The sequence below is a fragment of the Staurois parvus genome, unplaced genomic scaffold (assembly GCF_062004578.1).
Source record: "Staurois parvus isolate SC_StPar_1 unplaced genomic scaffold, SC_StPar_1.0 ptg000018l, whole genome shotgun sequence".
Classification (NCBI taxonomy): domain Eukaryota; kingdom Metazoa; phylum Chordata; class Amphibia; order Anura; family Ranidae; genus Staurois; species Staurois parvus.
This window is the reverse complement of record NW_028317814.1, coordinates 3,090,236-3,097,470: the sequence shown is the minus strand read 5'-3', so window position 1 is coordinate 3,097,470 and position 7,235 is coordinate 3,090,236. Positions and strand designations below refer to the sequence as shown.

At 39.6% G+C, this 7,235-nt stretch overlaps 1 protein-coding gene across 1 annotated transcript in view; it reads left to right on the top strand.

Moving 5' to 3' along the window:
- The first annotated feature begins 276 nt into the window (after positions 1-276).
- BAIAP3 (BAI1 associated protein 3) overlaps positions 277-7,235 on the top strand; it is a 534,732-nt gene continuing 527,773 nt past the window's right edge. The window contains exon 1 of the mRNA XM_089682088.1: positions 277-415. The gene's annotated coding sequence lies outside the window, so the exon portion shown is untranslated. The remainder of the gene's footprint in view (positions 416-7,235) is intronic.

The following is a 7,235-nucleotide window of genomic DNA, read 5'->3' as shown; positions in this document are numbered from 1 at the left end:
GATGGGGGTCATTCTATTCCTGATGGGGGTTATTCTGGGAGATATCTATGTTACCTCTCAGCTCTGAGCATTGTGAGGCATGTTCACCACAGGTGGCTGTGAAAGTTCTCCCTGACAACTCTGCATTCATTATTTCTGTTGACTTGTGAGATGTCGCACGCTGTGTGCGTTCCATGTTCCTGAGAAGACAGGCGGGTGACACATCTCAGTCACCGGGGCGCCTCACCTTTCTGCCTGCTGTAGCCCCGGTATCTCGCCCGCCCGCTCTGGCCCTTCCTATGCCCATATAAGGAGCGGAGCGGCTTGTGTGCTGGAGGTAGAGGAGGCGGCTGAGGCGCGCTGTCCCTCACTGCAGCTCCAACTCCTGCCAGGGCTGATCAGCGCTCCGCTCCGCTTCACATCCAGCCTGCAACAGGTAACCCGACCTCCTCCCTCCATCCCTGAGCCGTGCATGCCGGCTCCTCACCTCCTTCTACAACCACATTCTACCTCTTCCCTGCTGCTCCCTCACATTATTAACAACTCTGGAAAATTGCAATCACACAAGGAGCAAACTACATGCTTCCTTCTGCGGAATTGCTGCTCTCCTGTGTTACTGTATTGTGCTGTCTTTGTATTGTTCTGTATTATGGGATTTCTTGGCAAAAGTTTAGCAGGAGATGTTGTATATGTTGTACATGTTGTATATGTTGTACATGTTGTATAGTTGTATATGTTGTAAATGTTGTATATGTTGTACATGTTTTATATGTTGTATAGTTGTATATGTTGTAAATGTTGTACATGTTGTATATGTTGTGAATGTTGTATAGTTGTATATGTTGTAAATGTTGTATATGTTGTACATGTTTTATATGTTGTATTGTATATGTTGTATAGTTGTATATGTTGTAAATGTTGTATATGTTGTACATGTTTTATATGTTGTATTGTATATGTTGTATAGTTGTATATGTTGTACATGTTGTATATGTTGGAAATGTTGTATATGTTGTACATGTTGTATATGTTGTACATGTTGTATAGTTGTATATGTTGTACATGTTGTATATGTTGTACATGTTGTACACGTTGTATATGTTGTACATGTTGTATATGTTGTACATGTTGTATATGTTATATATGTTGTACATGTTGTATATGTTGTATAGTTGTTTTATGTAGTGCTTTTTGTTCTCCCCATTGACAAGAACCTGCAGGCAGTGAGCAGTTAAGTAATTTAAGCTGATAGTATTAACTGCATTCATTTGAGTAAAGCTGCCTTTCTCAGCCAGGATTTCATGGAACTCCAGGGTTCCTCCAGATGTTTCCAGAGGTTCCATGGAACTCCAGGGTTCCTCCATTGGTTTTTAGGGGTTTTATGGAACTCCAAGGTACCTCCAGAGTTTTTTAGGAGTTTTGTGGAATGCCATTGTTCCTCCAGAGGTTACCAGGGGATTAGTGGAGTTCCAGAGGTTTCTATGGGTTTTTCCAAAGGATTCTAGGGGTTCAGTGAAACTCCCAGGTTCTGCCAGAGGTTACTTTGGGTTTAATGGAACTACAAGGTTCCTCTAGAGCAGTGGTTCTCAACCTTCCTAATGCCGTGACCCTTTAATACAGTTCCTCATGTTGTGGTGACCCCCAACCATAAAATTATTTACCCAGTAATTATAATTCATGAGTGTCGTTTTACCTCCAATACTGCTGCTTTCAACACAGTAGCTGCTTTTAACAGAGTAGCTGCTTTCAACACAGCAGCTGCTTTCTACACAGTAGCTGCTCTTTACAAATCGGAAATATGTGTTTTCTGATGGTCTTAGGGGACCCCTGTGAAAGGGTCGTTCGACCCCCAAAGGGGTCGCGACCCACAGGTTGAGAACCACTGCTCTAGAGGTTCCTAAGGGTTCAATTGAATGCTAGGTTTCCTCCAGAGGTTTCTAGGGGTTCCATAGAATCCCATTGTTTATCCAAAGGTTTTTCATGTTCCATGGAATTGTGGGGTTTCTCTAGAGGTTACTACAACAGAACACCAGGGTTCCTATAGAAGTTTCTAGGGTTGCCATGGAACTCCATGGTTCCTCCAAGGGTTTCTAGGGGTTTCATGGAATGCCAAGCTTCCTGCAGAGGTTACTAAAGTGCTGCTGTTGGTGCTATATAAATCCTGTATAATAATAATAATAGTTCTTTGGAACTCCATGGTTCCTCCAAAGGTTTCTAGGGGTTTCATGGGTTGCCAGGGTTTCTCAGAGGTTACCAGGATTTCCATGGAATTCTGGCATTCCTTTGAGAGGTTACTAGAGGTTCTATGAAACATCAAGGTCCCTCCAGAGATTTCTAGGGGTCTCATGGAATGCCAGGGTTCCTCCAGAGGTTACCAGTGGTTTCCTGGAATTCTGGGCTTTCTTTCAGAGGTTTCTAGGGGTTTCATGGAATGCCAGTGTTCTTCTAGAGGTTTTTAGGGATTCAGTGGAACAACAGGCTTCCTCCAGAGGTTTCTAGGGATTCAGCGGAACAACAGGCTTCCTCCAGAGGTTTTTAGAGCTTCCATGGAATTGCAAGATTCCACCAGAGGTTTTTAGGGGTTCCATGGGATGTCAGGGTTCATTCAGAGGTTTCTAGGGGTTTAATGGAATTCCAGGTTTCCTCCAGAGATTTATAGGGGTTCCATAGAACTCTGGGGTTTCAGCAGAGGTTTCTAGGGGTCCCATGAACAATGAGCAGCTTTTGCCTCTCAAATACATAACCACCTGTTTGCAAAGGCTGTACACAGCTTGAATTTCTTTTCTGATCAATCTCTTCCGATAACAATAATCGATCTATAGTCAACAAGACATTTGATATGCCACACACAGGGATCAATAATTAAGCCACAGCTGCTTCTCTCTTTCCACCAAGTAATCTCATAATCTGATTGCCTGCAATACAGTTGTATTTATGAACAAACTATATCGGTGCTGCCAATTAATGCAAAACGATTGACAGCCATTTGAATCAGTTTGATCAAACCTGATATAAATTGAATCAAGAAAATGGGGAAGTGTTGCAAATGCCCCACAAATGCATGCAATGCACACGGCATGTTTGTTTGGCAAAAATGTGGTTAAAGCAGGCTGTGAGAAAGCATCACATCACTTCTTCACCACCTGTCAATCGCCTCTGAAAAGTGATCCAAATGTGAATCGCTCTTCAGAGGTGCGGCGGGTTTAGACACATGTCTAAATATAACCTCACAATAATGTACCTTGAGATGTAGATCTAGCAATTTTTAGCAGGGATTCCCTAAACCTGAAAAGCTATGTCAAAGGTTCCTCCAAGATTGTAAAAGGCTGCTGTAAAGGGTGGATATTCTATGTAGCTATCAGACTTGTTAAAGAGACTTCCCACTTATATTGCCAAAGGAGGACATAATTGCACAAATTTTTAACTTTTCAATCATCACTTTTATACTTGCAAGCGCCTTTCCTAACATTGGGCCTTCTGCTGCTCACTTGTTCTTCAGCTGTATGTGCAAATAAACAGAAATGGGCACAGGATCATACAGTGAAAGAGTCCAAGCAGAATTTTAATAATTTATCATTTTTGGCTTGAACAGAGTTAAAAAACGTGAATTTTTGTTGAGTCAATGAAGGCACAGGTGCAACCTACAGCTCACTGCAAGCAGCCAGGCCAAACTAGTGATAGGCTGACATACGCATAGGCCGGATGCCGTTCCAAGCAGTACCCAAGTTTATGCCCATACGTGTTCTGCTCCATTTGCAGAACTCCTGCCCAGGGGCCATATGTTCTTCAATCCATACAACCCTAAACACAAATGCCACTCAAACAGCATCCTGCCACATATAGCCCGTCATTGATTTTGAAAGACTGCTGGTAGCAGGCCATAGACTACGACTGTACCTCCCTTATGCCGCAAAATGGCTGTTTTTACTCTGTAGGAGATAAATCGCTCATGTGCATGAGCCAAAAGTCAACCAATGTGTTGCGGGGATCACAACATTCCCTCTTCATCAGGGCTTAGAAGATGATATATACAACTTAAATAGGCTCATATGAGTTTATAACTGCATGGATCAATTCAGTTTGGTATGGGATACTTCTTTAAGGCTGCAAGTAACACCATGCGGTCAGTGACACTACTACTACTGTCCACATGGTTTTACTTGTAGAGTTAAAGGATCCATTCAAGGTGTATATATCTGATGAAGGGTGGGAAGGAGGGGTTGTTGTGGCCCCTGAAGTACACTGGAAAAGCCACTCACCAATGATGTCTTCACAGGCAAAACTTCAACCAGCAGACAAGCTTTAGCACATAGTCCCTCCTCCTAGGATCACCCTTCTGCCATGTTTCACCCTAAGGGCTCAGTTATAGAGGCTGTTTTTTATGGTCGAATTGTGAACTGTTAAAATTCGCCTTTAACTCATTTGTGTTTATTTTTTCTTTGATTCCTTTTTCTGGCACCTTTTTTTGGGGGAGGCCTGTTTGTGTTGGGAGCTGCCTCACCAAGACATTGAGCTTATTTGAAGACTTCCTGCCTTGGATGGTTGGAATAAGCATAGTAATCATAAGAATTATAATAATCCCAGCACCTCTGAAACATTTTTCTTCTGGCACTTCTGCCATGTGGATGACTTAATTTAATTGTCAACCAACTCTTTTGGGTTCCTCTAGTTGGCCCCCGATGGTGTGGCACAGGATCTCTTGGAAGCACCAAAGGGATCTGACACCATTTAATGTTGTGATGGTGCCACATAGTTTGAGAGGGTCTTGAACACAGCCTTCTGGGGATTTGGAAGTTGATTACCAAAGAGGCTCAGGTGGGGCACAATTGGGTCACAAGTGCCAAGGCTAAAGTATGGGAAGTGAGAGATGGCTGACAGTTCTTTAGATCATTTAAGGTATTTGCTTTTTACATTTTAAAAATGTATTTAGTGATTTTGCTTGGGGAAGGATGAAAGTAAGGGAAATTCTCATTGTACTAAATTAATGTCAATGAACAGTGACACTACTGGTTACTTGATGTTATACACTGCGCTTATACTGTGTGCTCAGGAAGTATGTATTTTATATGTGGCACATATTGATACTGTAATATGTATTAGACTATCTAGCTGCATATTATCCTGTTATTATTGTTATCAGAATACAACACTAATTTGATTTATTACCATCACTTAAAAAAAGTTGCTTGTCAGATCTATCATGTATTTAATGGACAGAAACATGATAGCCAAAGCTACTTGTGTTATTTCCATATGTTGGTTTAGTTTTTGTCTTTATGTCTCGATTGTCACGGGAGCTATTATTATTAATAAGTTGCCTAGCTTGTCCTACCATCTTTCATATCCTTTACAGTGTCTGTTTTAAAAAGGATTTGATTCAATATTTTGGCACAGCGATTCAACGGGATAATTGACTGTAGTGCCAAGGGTTTTCAGATTTTTTAATTGGGAAGTATTAATCACAATTTTTGGACAGAAATATCCTCCACAGCAATGCAACACTGTCACGCTTTGACTGTATTCAATGTGATGAGTGTTTCAAATATATACCAAACTTTTTTAGTAAAATGATTCTTGCATTTTCTATAGCTATTAACTCTTATTTATCTGTCTATCTCTGTATCTGTCTATGTTATCTATCTATCTATCTATCTATCTATCTACCTATCTTATCTAACTATCACGCGTGCGCACACACATGCACGCAAACACGCACACATAGTATATTTACGTATACGTATTTGAAAGCACACCTGGATATATTATAAATAGAACAAGACAGGTTACAGCACAAACTTCCTCTTTAGTTAGGAAATCAAATTTGTTAGATTATAATATTAAATTGGCATTGTGATGTTTTACTGTAACAAGTTTGTTTCCCTTAGTAAAGAAGAAGTTTGTGCTGTGCTGCAACCTGTCTTGGTTCATTATAATATATATATATAATTTTATTAGTTAAAAAAAAACAAAAAAAAAAAAATATATATATATATATATATATATATATATATATATATGTATGTGACTACATTCTTGTTTCATTCTTGATACTATCATGAAATAGTGAATGCTTTCCACGACTGATGAAAAATTAATCTTGCTTCATCCTAAATCAATACAAGGGAGATTAATGTGCATATGTCTGACGTGTGTGATATATTTGAATGTGGGCATAGTTCATTTTCAGTTAAGCATTGATTAGTTCAGTAGTACAGCCAGTTGTGGTAAACAGTAATCTATGACAGTCAATCACAAATTATTTTGAATTAATGTGTCCTAAAAAACACACATTTTTGATCCTTTTTGATCGATTCTTTTGTGGTATTGCACATTGTAGTTTTCAGCATCATATAATTAAATGGGACCAGCCACAGTTCAAAGGTGGTCTGTTGATCTGTTTAATGTACAGCTTTGTTGTATTAAATTTGAATGTCACTAATCTTAAGTGATGGGGAAAGACAGAGATAGATAATGAATTTGTTTGTTTATCTTGCTTGCTGTGTCTGGAGTAGATGTAATAGCTTTGATGCTTATATTGGCAGTGGATTTGGTGCTTCGTGAGTTAATATTATGATGTATGGCGCGGCTTTGATAATTTTCTGACAATCTACTTGTATTACAAGCAGACACACATCCTTGATGGTATTCTAAAAGTGTCAAGTGTCTGTGAATGTTGTTCGTGTATGAGATCTCTTTGTAATAGACTTTTTTCCTGCTCCTTTTAACCAGATTTTACTTCTGTGAATGTCAGCTAGGAGTTACATGTGAAAGCATGTTTGATTTTTTTGTTTAATTTAAATTCTATCTAAAAACCAAAACCAAAATGTAACTTATAGCATCTTACCAGTCCTTAGATGTGGTGGCTGCGATACTTTCCTTTTATTGAGCTTTTGTTCCTTTATTTTCACTTGGTGATTCTGCCAATAACAGAGCATTCAAATGTTGACAACACTCACTTACCTCTCTGTATTCGGACAACAGATGCAATATAGCACTACAGAATCCTTTCTATTTTCCATAAGATAGAGGGACCAGGTTCTGTAGTGCTGGAAGAACAATATCACTGATTATAGTCAGCACAAGGAAAAAGCACTGGAAATGATCAGCGCACAAGATTTCTGGCAGGATCATGAGTAGGCTGTCTAAATGGCATGCCATGTTGCCCAGTAGTAGGGTATTGATCTACTGGCTTCATCTCCAGAGAGATGTTCTATAACAAAATCTCTAGCACTGTACTAGAACCACATTTTTATAAC